The sequence below is a fragment of the Aythya fuligula genome, chromosome 8 (assembly GCF_009819795.1).
Source record: "Aythya fuligula isolate bAytFul2 chromosome 8, bAytFul2.pri, whole genome shotgun sequence".
Taxonomy (NCBI): Eukaryota; Metazoa; Chordata; class Aves; order Anseriformes; family Anatidae; genus Aythya; species Aythya fuligula.
Window position 1 is genome coordinate 9147737 of NC_045566.1, and position 19319 is coordinate 9167055.

The 19319-nt window shown below is 44.0% G+C and overlaps 1 protein-coding gene across 1 annotated transcript in view; it reads left to right on the forward strand.

Annotated features, from left to right (window-relative positions):
* TMEM275 (transmembrane protein 275) overlaps positions 1-15343 on the forward strand; it is a 29343-nt gene extending 14000 nt beyond the window's left edge. The window contains exon 4 of the mRNA XM_032192789.1: positions 15304-15343. The gene's annotated coding sequence lies outside the window, so the exon portion shown is untranslated. The remainder of the gene's footprint in view (positions 1-15303) is intronic.
* Positions 15344-19319: the final 3976 nt, after the last annotated feature.

The window sequence follows — 19319 nt, forward strand, 5'->3', positions numbered from 1 at the left end:
TTTCTGCTCAATGCACACGTGGAAGGATGCTGGTGGTTTCACTTCTTACAAAGAAGTAGAAGATGCCTGTGATTTTCTGCGAACAGCTATTAAAAGAGAGGAAGACTTGCACTGCCTCAGCTAAACTTATGCAACTTCCCCTCTTCTGGCAAAATAAATAAATGAATAAATAAATTGACCACCTTCCTGTATATCTCAGTTTTGGCTTGGAGGGGCTGTCTCCATCCCACCTCATGCCGTTGGGCCCTGTGCAAGCACGTCCCCGTGCAGACAGGCTGGCCCTCCCCAGAGCTGTCTGGTTAATACAGGATCCATCTACTTCTTTTTTATGAATTTGTGTATCCTTCAGCAGACAGGCTGTGAGTTACTGCCTGATCTGTTTTTTTTCTGTTCAGCAGGTTACAAAGGCCTGGTTAAACAGAAAAGAATACGCAGAATGAAAGGTGACTTTCCACTCGGGCACTGATGGAGATTGGAAATGCCAGGCAGAAAGACAAGAGCTTTTACATCAGTGCGTGCAGAGCTTTATGCCCCAAGCTATGTGTTTGTATAAAATCGTCATCAAGCCATAAATGTAACTGAAAGCTGACAGTCTGCATCACAGACTTCCCAGCAAGGACCCACTGCCCAGGTGAATCCCAGCTTTGTGTTAGGAGGTGGGCTTTATCCAGAACACCACGATGACTGATGGAGGTGTGCAAACATCAGGAGTGCAGTCTGCCTGAGTGAGGAGGGGCCTGAAACAAGCAGTTTGTGCTTGATGGGTGCCAGAGATCCGACCCTGAGCAAACAGGAGCTGCCAGGTGGGACCGGGACAAGGAGATACTGGGTGCTGCTGGAGGTGTGCTGGGGAAGAGGCAGTGGGCACAGGAGAGGGGTTGGGGTCAGGATCAAGGCTGGGGATTTCCAGAAGCCTGGAAATAAGGTGACTGAGGGACTGTCATGCTGATGGCTTCTCTGGAGTGTTTTCCACTGCCTTTGATAGGTCAGGTGGACAGGGTACACAGAGAGGACTGGATGGATGGATGAACAGATGGACAGAAGGATGGATGCTCTGATGCTGCTGTGGCTGCTCTCCCAATGAGGGCAAAGCAGCAAAATGTTGGTGTTTGACAGGAAGAGCCAGCACTGAACACAGGGCTAATTTCCCACCAAATTGCTGCTTTTCCCCTGAAAAGCCCAAATTTTTGCCACCAGCTGTGCTTGGGCATGTCCCCAGGTGTCCCCTTCTGTCCTCTGTATCTGCCTCCTTCTCCCCTGCCCAGAGCTCTGGGGACCAGCAGCAAGCCAGAGCTGCTCTCTCACACACTTATTATTATTATTTTTTCCTTTTTCTCTTTCAGCTGGATCAGCCAGTCTAATAAAAGATATTGCCTCTCCCTATAAACCTTTCCTCTAGAGACTTAACCACGCCGAGGTTGCTATAACAACTCCCGAGCCCTTACCAGCGAGGAGTGGAGGGAAGAGGTGCTGGGAAGACTGGGAGGGAGCTCAGCAGAGAGCCCCCAACACGTTATCCCTACAAGGGGCAGGGATACAGCTGTGAAACAGCAGAGAACCACGGCCAAGGAGCAGTTTTGGGAGAGGAGGAGAGCTGCCTCCAAGCCCTGCTCCTGCTAGGGGTTTGCCACGGGACCCTCCCCACTGTGCACACAGGGCAGGTCTCCTGGGTGGAAATTTGCCTCATTTGGGTGAAAAACCACATGTGGGTTCTGCACAGAGCTGCACAGGCAATGGGTGCCACGTGCCCCTCTGTCAGCAGCTGGATGGGGAAGGTCCCACCCTGCCCACTGAAGCAGCAGGTGAGGGCAGCTGTGCCTTATTTTGGGCTGAAAAGAGCCAAGAAAGGCTCAGGTGAGAAGGAAGAGGGGGAAAATGCCAGTGGGAGCATGCTCGTGCTAGGAAATAGTAAAGTATAAGCAGGCAAAAAGTGGCAGGGAGCTTATCCGGGGTAGCTATAGATACCTCCAGGCAGAGCACTCGTCTCCAGCCTTTTCTGTTCTTTTCAGCTGATTGCAAATGCCACAGTGAAGCTCTTCTAACTCTATCAGCTAGGGGTTTATTCGAACCAAATCTTCATTTTTCCCTCCCAAGTTATGGATTAGAGGCTCTGAATTGTTAAACAGCTGAGGATTGCCAAGAATAGGGGGTTTGTTAAGCGTTCTGAGAGCTGCGCATTAGAGAAAGTTAAATTATTATTCTCGGATCCACTGCAGAGCTGAATATTTATGGCTCAATCTCGTTTTCCAGAGTCTCATCATTTCTTATGTCAACTGTACTTTATAGAAATGTCCACAGGGAAGGAATTGACTTTTGTCTCGGGCCCAAACTAAACAAGCTCAGGCAGTGATTATTTGGGGTTTGAAACAGTCGGATAATTTAATCTCAACATCTATTGATCCCCTTCTGCACTGGAATCCTATGGCTAAACATCTGCAAGGCAATTAATAGCCTCGAGTACAAATTCATTACCGATTTATCAATAGCTGCTAAGTTTTAGACTGAGAAAAAAAATTGTCTTTTAATCTGCTTACTTTGAGGTAAGAAAAAAATAATAATAATGCAGTTTTGCACAGATGGGGGTAAGTCTGAGGCCATGAGAAAGCTGCTCCCTGCTGCTGGCATGCTGGAAAGCCAACCCATTTCAACCCAAGTGGTGCCAGACTGGGGTTAGAAAGAGGAAAAATCTTTTAACAGAAATACTGACACTTCCCTCAAAAAAAAAAAAAAAAAAAAAAAATTACAAATTGAAAAGTTTCACCCCAAAAGCCACCAGCGATGTCCAGCACTGCCGCCCCTGGCCCCTGCTCTGCTCTGCAGGCAGCTGCTCTCAGCAGCCACAGAAGTGATTCCCGGACCAGGTAATTAATTGACACAATCTGTTAATGAGGTTTCCAGTGTACTCTGTGGGCCATCTGGACAAAAGATGATTTGCGAGGATGACTGCAATGTGTCCCTGCCTTTTATATTTGACAATGATTAAATATGGACTAATTACTTGGGGGAACAACCTGGTTACAAAGAGCCGGGGCTCGCAGTGATGGATTTAGCATCAGTCAGTAGGAAAATCTGTGTCTGTATGGCAAGCCAGAGCCCATTGTGGGTTTGGTTGGGGCATGCTGGCCCAGGCAAAACTTGAGGAGCACCAGGGATGCAGGGAGGCTGCAGGACCAGCCCAGTGGATGCTTTGCCCTTGCCAGCAGCTCCCCAGGATCTCACCTGCCAAAATTTGGCCCATACTTCACCACCATGGTTAGAAATTTAAAAAGCAGAAGATTTTCATTTTTTTTACAAACATTGCAGTCCATCATCTCTTAATATAATAACTAACTGCCAGGTGTCTGGGAGATTATTTTAATGGAGACAAGAAGTATTCCTGCATGGGGAGAAAAATGGTGAGAAGAGACAGAACCACACGAATCCAGAGAAATGTCTTCTCTTGCCCCCCTCCCTTCCCTCAGCCCCCAAATAATGTGATATTCAGCTCATCCCCATTCGTCAGAGCTCATTTCCCTTGCAAGGAAATAAAGAGTGCTCAGCTCCAATTTATGCAGCAGGGGGATACGTGAGTGTCTGGAATGGAATCAGCTCAGTCAATCATGTGCAATGTAAACCCTCTGTGAAAATACCCCAGATCCACTTTGCAAAATGACTCCATTAAATGACAAAACAATATGCATGCACTCATAAGGAAGTAAGAGATTAAACAAAGACCTAGAGCTTATAATCATTACTGCTCTAGGGTACAAATAAAATGTGGTGATAGAAGCCTGCCTGATGTGTATTTTAGCAGTTTTTGCAGGTTTTTCCCAATTCCCTTCCCTAGTCAATATTTCAAATTTGTTTGTACGCAGAATGATTACAAAAAAGCATCCTTTTCTACTTACCAGTGCAAGTGTAGACTGTCAGAGGAGGCATCTGCATCCTTCGGCCCCCCGAGAACAATTGGCTGCAGAATGATGGGACCCCAAATTACCATCTATTTACTACCATCTATTTATTGCCTCTAAAGAGCAAGGCTTCTTCAAAAATATCTGAGCTGAGCAACCTTGCTTCCACTGGAAATCACTCCAGTTTAGTAGTTATATGTAAAAGTTATCGTTGTTATTGGTTTAATGTCAAAATGCTTAGCTGCAGAGGAAAAGTCTCAGCAGACTTTTGGCGGACCAGGCCAGAGTACTGCTATTTGCCAACACTAAGGGCATTCACTGACCTGAACCACAGTCCTGAGGTCTTTAGAGTAGTGAGACTTCTGGGGGCTCAGTGCCTTCAGGAACATCAGCCTTGTGTTAAACAGCACCTGCAGGGAGCAGAGCAAATGCAGTTGTTTCTGCACTCCTCAGGCTCCGGCTTTGCCTCCCTCATTCACCAGGTGCAAGCCCCTGCCATGTAGTGCCCAAACATGCACGGCAAATACACGCTCTACACTTGTGCACACTGCAGCTCTGATGCCTATTTTTTAACCCCCTAATTCTCTCCAAGGTTCCTATTAAAGCAACAGGGATGCTTAATATGGGGTTTGATAATTCGTTAAGGGGTCGAGATATCTGAAATGAGCACCCTTCCCTGGGAAACCAGCACTTTGAGCTCATTGCTGTTTCTTCCCCCTCTGCTGCGAATGAATGGTGTTTTATTTATAGGCAAGACACAAAGCTGAAGGCCCAGGATAAGAAGCTGCCAGCACCAGAGACAGAAATAATATCTGTGATTGACCTAAATGTTCAAGGCAACCGCTGACAGCCCAAACACAGCACAAGAGCAGAGCCTTTGACAAATAAATGGAAAGAAATTTATACCCAAGGCTGTAAGAGCAGACCTTGGGGGAAAATAAATAAATAAATAACCCTCAGCCTTTCAGCAGCAATCAGTGAAGGTGCACAACCAAATTGCGTCCTGCTGTTATGCCAACCTCCCTGAGCAGGGGGAGAGCCTCCAGAATAAAGCCCGTGCCTTGACAATTTGCAAACACAGGAGGAGAGCCCAAGCTGGCATTTTCGTTCTTGAATTTTGCATGGGCCAGCACCTGCTCCGAAATATCCTGTGTCACAGCAACAGGAGGCTAATAAAAGAAGAAAAACACCTGTGCACCAAGCGAGAGGTTTGCAAAGGGTCTGTGGTTTGGGTGATGGCTGGCTGAAGCAGATCCCAAGCTTTGGTTCCTGTGGGCAAGGGGTGGCCTTAATAGCAGGATGCATGTGGGGAAGATGCCTCAAAATCCTCATGCAGCAGCCAGACACTGCTGGAGGAAACTTTCTGGAGGCAAACCAGTCAACAGCAATGCCAATCTAGGGAAATCTGGAGCTTTCTAGGCTCACAGACCAGTCCTGGAGCTCATTTATTGCCCATTGCCCTCCCTTGGCCCTTGAATCCTTCCCCACCTTTGACAGAAACAGGAGCCTCTGCTGAAAACCACAGTCCAGGATGCAAAATGTCACGGGAAAAGAGCAGAGATGCTGGAAAGCAGCTGGGGAGCTTTGCTGCACAGTGAGATGTGATGGCCAAGGTCGTGGAAAGGTCCCTGGGGCTCAACAGGGACCCCCAGAGCTAAATTCAGCCCTGGCTCAGAGCTGGTGGGGCAACCCAGGGCTTGTAAGAAGCATCTCTCCTTGCAGAGCACAAGGAAATGGGGCAGTGCTCGTTTTCTGCACTACCAGATGAGGCTGGTAGGTGTCACCAGCAATTAATACAAAAAGATACACATTTATTTTTTCTGCACCAAGCACTCACAGATGGGTCGGGCTGTGTATTTTTGGCACTGCACAATGCTGGGGGGAAATCTAGGTGTTGCACAAGCCGGTTTAGGCTCGTGGTGTAGAGATGCTTGCCTCATCTTCAGTTCCATAGCAAAATTGTTGTCCACAGCTTGGATTTGGCTGCTGCTGTCAGTCCAGTTAAAAAGGACAAGATGGGGGAAAAGGTGGCAATTGGCTTGGGCTGGCTGAAGGCACCTGTGAGACCACAGCCTTCCCTCCAGGCAGGAGCATCCTCCTCCTCAGCACCCTGCTGCAAACCGAGGGGACAACGCAGCACAGGGCTGTGCAGAGGCTTTGGTGCTGAGCATCCTCGTCATGGGCAGCCAGTGAGGATTCCTGTCTCCCTCCTCATCTGTATGGTCTTTTTTTTTTTTTTTTTTTCCTTTTTTTCTTTTTTCTTTTCTCTCCATGACATCTCACAGGCTTGGACTTCTGGAACCTGTGCTCCGAGCCATGGTTATTGCACACAATTTCTCCCCTCAACCGCTCTGGCAAGTAATAGAATTAGCCTCCCTCCCTGGCTCATCGGCAAGCTTTAATTCAGTGATAAATCTTTGCTCCATGGAAGGAGAAGGGCAAGAAAGGGGGAAGGAACTGGATAGCCACAAACAGGGAGCTGATAAATGCTAATGAATTTACAGGGATTACACCAATCCCTTAGCAGAAGCCAGAGAGCAACAGAGACCCTTGCAATCACTCTGCATCTCACCGTAATAAATAATTCAGAAGACAGGAAATTTGCCCTTTGCTGCAATTAATTACATTTGGCCACAACAACACAAACCAAGGTAAACATTTCACTTGGCTGCAGGTGGAGGAACGTGCTGTGACCCAAATCCAGCTGGAAACCTAGAGAGCACTTTTCCAGGGCTGGGCTGAGCCATCACACACCTCAGGAGATGCGGCAATTCCTGCCACGGTTGCATTTTGCAACACCCCCAGACCAGCCAACACATTATATATATATATATAAATATATATAGATGTATGTATATATTTTATACATATTTTTTTAATACATATTTTTTTCTTTTCCCAAGACAGTGCAGCAAAAAAAGGGCTGCTGTTTTTTGCCTGCCTCTTGCAGAGATTTAGGCAGCAGAGGGAGCTCGCTGCCCTGATATGAACAATTTCTCACCAATTTTGCTTGTCCTCTGAGCAGGTACAGACTGCAGGATGGAAGATTGCAAAGCCATCCATCTGTGGGTCAGGTGTGTAAAATCTGCTGGATATTCTCAGTTTGGGTAGATCCCACCCGTCCCCATGGTAAATGGCTATTTCTTGTGATGTGGTTTTGCTGCCTACAAATGTAATGAGCCTGAGAGTTGCTGCTCCAGAGCATCTTCCAGGGCTGGACCCCAAGGAGGTTGGCTGCCCAAATACCTGGCCAGCAGGATTTTGAAGGGAGCTGCTCTCCAGAGAGATTTGCAAAGGGCAAGAACAACCTAGATTTGATTTGATTTGATTTGATTTGATTTGATTTTTATATCTGGTAATCATAAAAAAGCTTCAGGTTGAAAGGAAAGATAATGAGTCATTTTAGCTTTCAGTATTTTGAAAGGCTTTCCTAATAAAACTTTTTTTTTTTTTTTTTCTTTTTTCACACTGATACTTTGATATTAACTTCAGGATGCAAGAAGCATAAGAAAGCAGTTTTCCTTTTTTATTTTATTTTTATATATATATATATTTAATCCTTTTTTCTCTTTAACTCATCTACATTGGATGAGTTAAAACCGACCTCAATTCATACTCTTTTCAGTATTGCTGAGTGCACATTTGTGTTTCCCCCATCCCTACCAGCACAAAGCCACCAGGATTTCAGGCAAAGTGCTCCTGACAGCTGCACTTCTCCAAACTAACACGATTTCTGAGCAGTCCCTGGACAACGCAGTAGATGGCACTCCAGATATGATATTCCGGGCCTAAAACTCCACTCCTGAAGTTAAACTAAAATTAAAAACCTGGAAAAGTTCAGGAAAGCTTTAAGCCTCTTAATTTAAATACAGATGCTGAATGTCTGGGAGAAATTCCTGACACTTGAAGCTGCTTTTCCCACCTTGTTCAATAAGAAAGGTCTCTTCCCCGAGTTATCAGCACAGTTTGACTGTGGGATCCCTGAAGTAGCAGGTAGCTGAACACAGAGAGATTTGGGGAAAGCTGGGGAGAAAAGGGCATGGCTGATTTTATTATCATTAATAAAAACTAATCCTTCTCTCAAAAAAACTTCTCACCCAGCAAGGACCCAGCATAAAGCTCGGTGGAAAAATGGCATTGGATGCGGGTGCTTTTCTGTGTCAGGGCTGGTGTTTCCAGCTGTGGCTTGGTTTCGGGGGAAGAAGTACCATGTCCCTGACCTATTTTCTCTATTGCCGCATGCAGGAGTCTTCTGAGCATCTCAGCATTACACAGCCACAGAGGCTGCAGGTCTGTCCCAGGGACACCATCATGGAAATGCAATAGGAGGCACTGCTAACAACAGAGGTCTGATAAAAATAAGAAAATTATGCCCAATTGATTCTTAAGTCCTGCTGAGCAGCTGGATGGATCATTTGGGTGTCAGGAGTCATCGCAGGTAGAGAAGCAGCAAGACACAGAGTCACTGGAGTCAGAATGGAGCTGCAAGACCCTGCTCCCATTACAAGTGCCTCTCCAGAAATCCTACTTTTTAAGTTGTTGCCATTATTTTTCCTCATGAAGTACAGTGATATTCGGTTTTACCTGCAATTTATGTCAAGAGAGGGTCTCTATCCTGCATTTCTGGGGGACAAGTGTTAAAATTACTTACAGACATTCTTTGGAAAGTGGCACTTAAGGATTTTTTTAAAACAAATTATCTGTTTTTAATTAAAAAAAAAACAAAAAACAAAAAAAACATTGTGTAATTTCTGGTTTTGGTCTGTTACTAAACTCTTTGATCTCAGGAAAAAAAAAATCAACAACAACAAAACAAAACTGATATCCTGATGACTTATTTCTCTGTATTTATTTAGTCCTTCTCTTGTCTGATGTAACCCTTAAATAATAAATGCAACAGGCATAAAAACAACCCCTACAAAACTAATGTTCTCTGCAGGTGAATTTGGCCCACGTAAAGACCTACAGGAAGCAGTACATGGAAAAGGGCCTTTGACTCTCAAACTTACTCCCTTGGTCTTCATTCAGACTTCATTTTGGGGAATATTTTTTAAAAACTGATTTGTGAGACAGCTTTGAGGTTAGAGACACCAACATCCCAGTTCGGATGGGAGAAACATCCCAGATAACCATGGGAGAAAAGCTGTGGGAAAAGCCTTCCACATGCCTTGAGCTCCAGGCTTGTTACCACCAGTGACCAGACACTTTTCTTTGGTTTCACATAGCTCAGGACGGGGCATGAAAACTGCACTCAGAGGTGCACGCTCACATCTGTCACAGTGTGATCATTGTCAACGTTTCAACATGCTGAAACCTTAAGGTGTGATGCAACAAGGTTTTCATGGAAATGCTGTCCAGGTGAACATTTATTCCTGACTTTTTGTGGGTTACAGAAGGAAAAACTCCAATCCTCTGCATATCTGTCCAAAACGGGAGCTGCTAAGTTATCAGGAGAACATACCAGCAACCTTGTTGCAAAGGCTACGTACAACTTTCAGGTCTGTTCATGCCTTCGCATGCCGAACATAGGGTGGATTATAAATGTATGTTCTTCCTAACACCTCTCTGTGCATGTCAGTGGCAAAGGCAATAACAAGACATTTTATATTCTGCAGGTTACGTCCTACTTCAGTGACCCAGGTGCGAGAAACCTGATATTAAGTAAGCTGGGGAACTTGTGTTTCTCTCTTAATGGGATTCTGGCTGTCATTAATCCTTTACTGAGATGTGTGTTACCAGAAGAAGGCATGTGCAATCAGCAAGACTGATGTGCTGGTTCTTGGATGAACTATGCTCAGTTGCCATGGTGTGGAAGGCCCTGCTGGGTTAATTCCCACAGCCGAGCCAGAGCAAGGAGCCACCCCGCAGAGAGGTGTCACACAGAGGGGAAGGTGATGGGTGCCCAGATCCTCTGGCTGGGGGACAGAGGGGGCAGGTGGGGTGGATGGCCAGCGATGGCCAAACATTGCTGGCTGTGCTGCAGCAGGGCTCAGAGCTCTGCAGCAGAGCTACGTGTCCTGCTGTGTAATTAATTCCTTCTCTGTAGCTTTCAGAAAACCATGATCCCCAGAAGTAAGAAATGAATATTGCTAGTTTTATTTTCTGTGCAGAAAGACACAGCGAAATTGTTCCTCTGCTGCAGGTCACAAGCAGTTGGGACAGCAAGAGCCAGGCAGTGTGCTGTGGGGCAAATAGAGCAGGCTGCCCGGAGAGGTTGTGGAGCCTCCCTCTTTTGGTCTGGATGTGGTCCTGTCCTCACCCCTTTAATCCACATCTCACAGGAGTTGTTTGAGACCTTCAAAAGCTTCTGTACAGCACCGTAACTGCTGGAAAAGCATTGACATTCAGGAGGGTACCATTTGCACTGAGAGATACTTACCTCTTTGTTGTGTATGGGGACAGAGAGTAACTAAATCAAACCCACAGCAAAATTCCCAGGCAGAGAATCACCAGTCCCACACACAGAGTGATTGCAGGGAATTTAGGGGCTTGCCATACGTCAAATAAAATGATAAACCTACATACTCTGTATAAAGGTCCTGAATACAAACGAAATAATTTGTTGAAATTCTGCTCTGGCACTCATCTCTTTTAGCCACTGCAAACATTTAAAGTCTGGAGAAGAAAAAAAAAAAAAAAAAAAAAGAAAAATTAATAGGATTAAAAACAAAACAAAACAAAAACAAAACACAACTTTAAGTACTTAAAGAGCAGCTTACAATCAATTAAAGACCTCATAAACACAAGAAAATAAACAACATCAAAAATTTCCTGCATATTATAAAATGATTTGCCATAGCATAGCTTGCGTGAAGAGATTAGATATGCTTTGCAGCATAAAACATTATTCTGTAAAGGCATTATGTTTCAGCAAACACACCACGCTAATTGTATTAGTGGAAGTTCAGGTGAAGCATAATTCCTGGATTAGAAAATCGAAGACACAGGTTAAACAGTGTGTGTTGGTCAGACTGCTTGAAATTTGCTGGCAGATCTTAAATGGGATTTTTTTTTTATATTGATTGAGTTACTGATATATTTTTTATTGCTATAGTCAGGATCTGTTTTAAAACGTACTAAAACTGTAAGCAACTTTAAGTAAATATAATGGAGTATATGTTATGTATAAAAAAGAAGGAAATATATTTCATAGCTATTTCAGATATTTAATCAAACCAACTAATTATGGAGTTGGAAACAGTTCCTAAAACTGCTGTTACTCTAAAAATATTCCCTACACTGGCAAACTGTTCTAATCCACTAAATTATTTCTCAGATCTGAAAATAATTAACACATACTACAGGATACATATGCAGAGGATAAACGGTGAAACCACTGAGGATATATTTTTGATGAACAATGATGTGATCCATATCTGAAAGCTGGAGCCAGGCAGTGCACTGTCCGGGTTGGTGAAATTTTCCAGCAGTCACGGGTGGCATTTCACACACACACACAGGGTGAGGGTTTGCATGTGCTGGCACTTAGAGTTTCTGGTAGAGATGGTATTACCAGCCAATAACTTTAAAAAAAAAGGACCTGCTGCCCTCCTATAGCCAAACTTCAGTTCAAAGCTTCTCAGATGGAGGAGGAATAACAATATACAAACAGGGTGAAATCATCTGGTTTTATTAAGTTGGAAATACTGAATATGGGATGCAGAGAAGAAATTCATCCTGTTCTTCCCAACCCAATTTTTGGACAGGCAGCACATGCACAGAAACAACACTGAGCATCCCTGACAAAAAAAAAAATAATAAAAAATGACTTTGTCTTGTCACAGCAATCCTGATCTGATTTTGTGTGACAGGAACCTACAATAAATTAAAAAAAAAAAAAAAAAAAAAAAAAAAAAGATCAAACATAAGAAAGAGAAGAAAAATGGCAGTCACCCTGGGAGGAAGCTTCCTAGCATATGATAAATTGGAAAACGGACATACAGAACATACCGACATACATTTTTAATGGCCCAATTGCTCAATTAATTCTTTCCCTTTTCCCGTTTTAATGTGAAAATCGTCATAATTCCTCCCAGATTAGTATAGATACAGGCCGACAGTCTCTCCTGCTCAAGGTATTTGCAGGACATAATTCATTCATAAAGCCATAATGCACTCATCTATCATCTGAAATATTTTTTTCTTTCTTTTTTTTTCTTTCTTTTTTTTTCCTTTTCCTTTCCCCCTCTCCCGTTTGTGCTTGGGGCTCTCGCTGAGTCTCTGGGCACTGATGTATTAGCTGGCATATGCAAGCTATGAATTATCAACTGAAAGGAGTCAATTATCCACTCTAAAAATGAGTGTCTGGGCACCAATAGCCTGAGGGGCCTTTTTTGTATTTACGAAATGATTTCATGGCAAGTAGAGGTGTGTGTGGAGGGGGATCGAGGGGGGGAGAAGGGAAAGGTTTTTTTTTTCCTTGTGTCCACCCGTTAACCAGAGCAAGGCAAGGAAAAAAAAAAAAAAAAAAAAAAAAAAAGAACATTTTGAACTTTTAATGCAATAATCCATTTTTATATACACAGACTTTTCTGAGTGATTTCGGCTAGCTGGAAACGAGCCTCGCCTGGTGGCCATATTGCCTGGGCTTCTCCTCCTCTATCTGGTCTCAGCTCAGCCTTCAATCAAAGCCGGAGCCCTGGCTGACTTCAGCTGCTAATAGACTGGATAGGAAATGGGATATTGGATAGTTTTGTGGTCCCCAGTCACTGGCTGTGTGCCTTGTCATCTCTGCAGACATTGATTTCTCCCTCCTTCCCCGCCACCCCCTGCTCTGCTAAGGGGCTGCGGCCTACCAAGAGGCCATGCCGCAGCAGCAGGCCTCGCGCTGAGTTACGCTTAGGGAAATGAGGTCATTAGACGGAATTACGGCGCGTTTTGATAGCTTGGTAATAGGTTTTAATGATGGAATTTAACACAGGACCCCCACTAGGGACAAGGCTGATATACATCCAGACAGGTCACTTAATAAACCTCCACTCGGCTCTTGAGTTGAGGAATTTAGGAGGCTCTGAAAACACAGCCCTTCCTAGCCAAGCCAATGCATCGCTGGCAAGAAGTCTCTTTGGAAGGCTTTTAATTGTTATTTTTGAGGTGTTTGATTGACTTAAAACATGTCATTCCTTTAAATACACACATTTGTTTTACCAGACACATTTTTGACGAGGATTTCTTTAGGTGGCAGATGTTTTTGTTAGACCTGAACGGGCCGTTGTGCTCTTGGATGCTAAAGAGCTCATCTGATGGTGCAGTAAATTGTTTGGAAGTTTGAAGAGCTTAGCTGGCCTTTAATGTATTTGGTACTGACAGGTAAATTGCAGGTTAAGTGCAAAAGCAGCATTAGCAGAGGAGTCCTGGCTTCCACAAATCTACCTTGGCCTCTAATCTGAATACAAAAGGAAGGAAGGAATTAAATTTGACCCCTTGAATATGCTGTTCACTCAATCTCAGACTTATTTAGTAAGCTCCTCTAAGATGCTTTCTGTTTGTTCTGGCCTCATCTCAAGCAGGTACAAGAATGCTCACAAAAGAGGGCTCTTGATAGCAAGCAGAGTGGATCAAAGCCAGAGCTATTGCTTTGTGCGTCCCAACAATACAGAAGGGGCAGGTTTGAGGCTCTTTTGAAGGACAGTTCATTTAATTTGCTCTCCAAAGGCTCTAATACCATGATACCTGCTGCAGATCTGCACTATCCCCAAGCACGGGAGTCCCATGAGAGCCAACAAGCTGTGTGCCAAATGGCAGGTCATTTATGTGCTACATCTGTTCTCAAATCAAGCTCAGTGAAGGTGTCTATAGCCTTGATTCCCTATGCAGGGGGGTGACAATTGAAGTTTGCCATCGATGGATTTCACAGCAATGTATTGATGCGCAAAGGACAATGGGATTGAGACATGGAGATGATACATGTCTTGTGGCTATATGGTTTTGTGTTACTCCTGTGTTAACAACTGCAATGTCCTTTATACATTGTAAAGGAGGGTGTGAAATAGGAGAGGTGAGAAGAAAGGGTCTAGCAGTTGGGGACAGACTCCCTAAACTTGAAGGGTGGGGATTTTATTGACTGCTCCACCATCACATAGAATCATAGAATCATTCAGATTGGAAAAGACCTCCAAGATCATCTGGTCCAACCATTCCCCTACCGCCAGTGTGACCAACTAAACCATGTCCCTAAGCACCATGTCTAACCTTTCTTTAAACACCCCCAGGGACAGTGACTTGACCACCTCCCTGGGCAACCCGTTCCAATGCCTGACCACTCTTTCTGAGAAGAAATGTCTCCTAATTAATTGTTGAAGAGTAGCGCTCTTTGTTCAATTCTTTGTTTTAATTGTTGAAGAGTAAGGGCATGACTTTTCCATTTTTCCACTCACCAGGGACATCACCCAAATGCCATGACTTTTCAACTTGGATCGAGAGAGGCTTGGCAACTCCATCAGCCAGTTCCCTCAGGTCCCTGAGATTCATGTTATCAGGTCCCGTAGACTTGTGTCTGTTCAGATTCATCAGGTGGTCTCAAACCTGCTCTTCACTTACAGTGGGTGGGACTTTGATCCCCCAGCCTCCATCTACAGGTTCAGGGAAATGAAAGACTTGGGAAGCCTGCCTACCAGTGCAGATGTTGTTGTGTTTGGATGGCAGGTAGCAAAGACATGCTGGGGTAGTCCCAGGCCTGATCTGGCCAAGGTGGATCCACTTCCATCGGTTCCTCCACATCTGGTGGACCCAGCTCCATGGGCTCCATGATGTTTGGCAGAAGGATAAGCCAGTCCTTGCTCGGGACCGCCCAAACAGGATGCCTTCTGTCTGGAATGTTTTCAGGCCAGGGTGCTGAACCAGGGGTTCAACCAGTTTTATCCCTAGGTCCTATGCCACTGTACAGACTGAGGAACAGCATCTTTCACATCATGGCTGGGAGATTTGGTGAAGTTCAGATCCGTAGGGAAAACCCTTCTTTCATGGATGTTTTGAATTAACTGAATTTGGCTTTGTCTCTCTTGTTGTTACCACCTGCTAGCAAACCCCACCACCACAGAGACCCTGATCTTCCCTGTAGTTTAAACCTTTATCGTCTTCTTTTCTCCCGGTTTTCTTGAACAAAGGTGTCATAAGTGATTTGCCAGCTTGGATGATATTTGCTCTAAGTGTGAACTCTGGGCTGTAGAAAGCTGTCTGTTTAATTTTGAAATCCCTGATGAAGCTAAGGAACAAGGCCTGGAACAAAGAAGAAACTGCCACTTTTTGGCAAGAGCGTGCTGATTTACAAAGGGCATCCTTCAATTATTTAAGGAGCAGTCAGTAGTGCCATAACTTTAAGTATGAATCAAGTGGCATGACTGAAAAATTTGTCACAGTGTGTTAGATCAATGGTAATTACCTTACTGACATGAGTACTGTTATTATTTTACAGGGCTGCAAACAGGATCATGGACGTGAGGAAACACAAACTGCACTGTGATCAATACTCTCTGAAATATGACTCTCTGTGGCCCAAAATGGAGTTTTCGAGCCAGGCAAACCATTATAGGCTGATTCTCTCTCTGCCTTTAGATGGATACCCTGAAGTAAAACACAGCAGCAATTGGTCAACTTGTTTCTGGCTTTGAACAGGCAAATAGTCACTTATTATTTTTAAGGACAACTGTGTGCAAATAAAAAGTCTGGGCAGCCAAACTCTGGATGAAGAGAGAGCTGTGGAGGGTGTGTGTGGAAGGAGGGCTCTGGCTCATGCTGTGTGCATTGTTTAAAACCCAAGACTAACCTCTCTGCAGCAATGCGTGTTTAACGTTGAAGGTTTTCAGTTTCTTCCCTATCTCTGATTTTGAAGGGCACTCCTGATTGCACAGCATCCCAATTGGTGGAGATAAAATCTGAAGCTGCCACCTCCTGCCAACACAGGCCATGAAGGATGGCACTTCCATTGACTGAGGACACTGTGTGTGGCATGTCTCTAAATGTGCTTTGCATTGCTGCCCATTGTACAAACCGTGTATGTGACCATCAGTGTACAAATCCAGGAATGTGCCTGAACTGTGGTGCTTATTTGGGATTGCTTCTTAGTGTAGTGCTCACAGTCTTGCTGAACAAACTATTTAGATACTCTCCTCAGGCAGCTTCTAGGAGAAAGGATGCACTTGCCAAACCAGTAACTGAGAACTTGCTCAGCTTACATGGAGGAGACGAAGAGTGCTCAGCAAGAGACAAAACGAGCACTCATGGGATAGACCTGGGATGTTTGTGAAGGCAAGCAGGTGATAGGACATAAATCAGCAAATACATCTCCCAAGTTGTAGAGTGGCTAAATTGGGACCGTATACATCAATGGAGAAGGAAAGGATGAGGGAAGGTAACCCAAAAATTCAATCAGAGGTACCCACTACATGTGTATAAAGCACAATGTCACCTTCTGAAGAGGTGAAGAAGGAAAGTCCAATGATGAAGGCCACCAGCAGAATGTGGGAATCTCTCACAGAACGTGGGAATATTACATCTAACCCAGGGCTTTCAACCACACTCCTCATCCTATAATGTTAGCTGATGGGAATCTGATAACAAATGAATATACAAAACTCCAAGTTTCAATGCTTTGAATAAATCAAAGAGCAAAGCAATGAAGTATACAGGGGGGGCAGCTGTTCCCATGCTGCCCAATGTCTCAAAGATCATCTATAAGACAATGGAAAATAAGAAAATAGAGAGGACTACTTGGGAATATCTGAATTTCTGGCATTCCTATTCTTCTTTGCTGTTAGGAACACATAGTCTTGGCCTTTTTAGCAGGAAGGTTAAAGCATGTTTTTGGCTTTGTTAGTGCTGTTTTGTCCCCTTGTTCTATATTTTTTGAATTCCAGAGTGCCATATGGAATGAATTGGGTCCATCTCATTGATGTTTTATTTTTGAGTGTGTGTGTGTGTTGGGAAGATGAAACAGTTGAATGGCACATGATGCTAAGACATTGTCTGGTTGGAAACAAATGTTGAGTGCAGTAAGAAGCAGCAAAAATGAGCAGTGTCTCTTGTAAGGTGAATAGTTCAGAAGTGGCTATGTATTATTTTGGAAAGGGTCACAAATTAAGGTGTAAATTCATGTACACCTTAAGTTGTGACCTCATAAAAATGATCAATGGTTAATGGTGCAGATAACAGGATTCATAAGGGAAATTTATTGGCCACTTTTGTGAAATAAATATGTTTATACCATACCAGTGGGAAATAAAAACACATCAATAAATCATATAATATCTACAACTATACTAATAGCATGAGTAGCTGTAGGTATAACCAACATTTTTAGACCTGCAGACACCCCCTCTGGCGTGGTAGAAATATAATACATGATAGCAGCAAAATGTACTTCCGTAAGAGACAGCCATGTATATCCCACTTGTGAGTTATCTGGGCAGGCACCCCTCATGAATTACAGTCCCCCCTCAAAACATGAACCACGGAACAGAAAAATAGATATTCTGTGGCCATACAATATGGGTACATACAAAAGCACTGTGGCAGAACAGTGTAATGTGACTATCTCTTCAAAGCAAGGTGATCCCTCTGCCAGCATGCAGGAGCACCTAGGCAGCGGTACTCATTTCTCTCCTGAGTTCACATCATTTTTTATTCTCAGCTGGCTACTAGCTAAGATAAAATTCGAGGTAGGCTCACGCATGGTGTCCTGCAAAAACATATCCTGACTGCATAGGATTCTCTGCACTCTGATGGGGTAGAAGTTCATTTATCCTGGGAGTCCACAGAAAATTTCCCCATGTCCCAAGGAGCTGTGAGGTTTGCTGGCCCTGCCTTCACCTTTAACAAGAGCTCCCAGTGGTGATGTTCCTATTCCAGGAGCAAATCACAGCCTGCCCTACCTCCTGTGCCCACAAGCCCAGAGTGTCCTGTTTGCATTAAAGACCAACAAAGACAGGTTTCTCAGTCAAGCCTCCTATATATATGAAACACATTCTCTGGTTTCAGACTGGGAGTGCAATGTTCTCATGACTCATCTGCAGAGCCCTCCTGAGGTCCCCACCTCAGCTTAAGTCTACCGTGTGGCTCTCTCAAGGCATCACCTAAGCCAAATTCCATTGAAATCCATGAAAAAAAAAAAAAGTGGATTGCCTTCCACAGAGTTTGGAACAGACCCATTTGATGAGTTCACGTCTCTGGTGCCATATTGTTATAACTGTCCCCAGTACCGAATTCACTTAGAATCAGATCAAACCAAAGGCACCTCATAGCTACCTGCAATTTTCAGCTATTATTAACTTTTGTTATGGTGGCAATCTATTCGTGCTGCAATGTGACATGGAGAGGTATGCTGCACTGTGGGGTGGAGAGATGTAGAATAAAACCAAGAAAATATAACCTAAATTGTTTGGTTTGCGTGAGTTTGGGAGGCCATTATTCAAACACCAGCATGCTTGACTTCATGAAGGAAAAAAAAAGACCTTTTTCCACTAGCAGAAAATAACAAATTGTCCTTGTGTTTCTTACATACTTTAATCTAAGCTTCTCCCTTCAAAAAAAAAAAAAAAAAGTAGTTATGAATTTGTTTTCCAAATGTATTTTTCATTGAGTATTTTATCATCTTTAGTCCAACAAAATTTTCTTTAAAAACAACACATTATTGTGTCAGAAGGGGAGGAGGGTAAGAATACACCAGGGAGCCTTTTAAAAATGTTTAAGTATTAATTTATTTCATGATGAATTTTCCACTGTCATTTTCTTAATAGCATGCACATGAAATAATCATGTCTTAAAATGCTCAGTAATTGAAGGACATTTTCATTTCCTGATTACTGAGGGAATCCTGCTTTGAACCTTTATGACTTAAGGATGTAAGCACTAGGCTTTCTTCTTCTTCTTCTTTTTTATCTTTTAATTTATGTATTTCTTCCCTTTGCTAGTCTGATGAAACAATTCCACTCTGTGAAAATTTTCACATGCATGGAAAATCACCTTTCCTTCTAGATGGGATCGAATCCTGGTATGTCCCTCACTGAGGCAGAGTGCTTTGGTCCTGCAGTACCCTGTAGGATTTGCAACTTTTTTTTTTTTTTTTTTCTGTATTTTGGTTTACATGGGTTCTTGGGGTCACTTATAGGAAGGTTGGCAATAGGGGCAGCTTCAGCTGCTGGATTTTGTCTGAAGTAGGTGACAGCTCTGCCTTGTCCTGTCCTGATGGGATGCTGGGACATGCTGATCCACTGTGTCCCATGGGAACAGCCCCAGCATCTGCCCGTGGGGTTGTGGCCACTGGGGTCTGTCTCAGGAGGCAGAGCCAGGTCAGAGCCCTCTTTCCCAGCCTGTTTTTGCTCTCTGTTGCCCAAGGTCCCACACTGATGGGGTGAGCCATCAGCCTGGGTGGATCAGCTGGGTGCAGAAGATGTGTTGGAGTGCAGCAGTGAAACACCCACTGGTCCACATGGT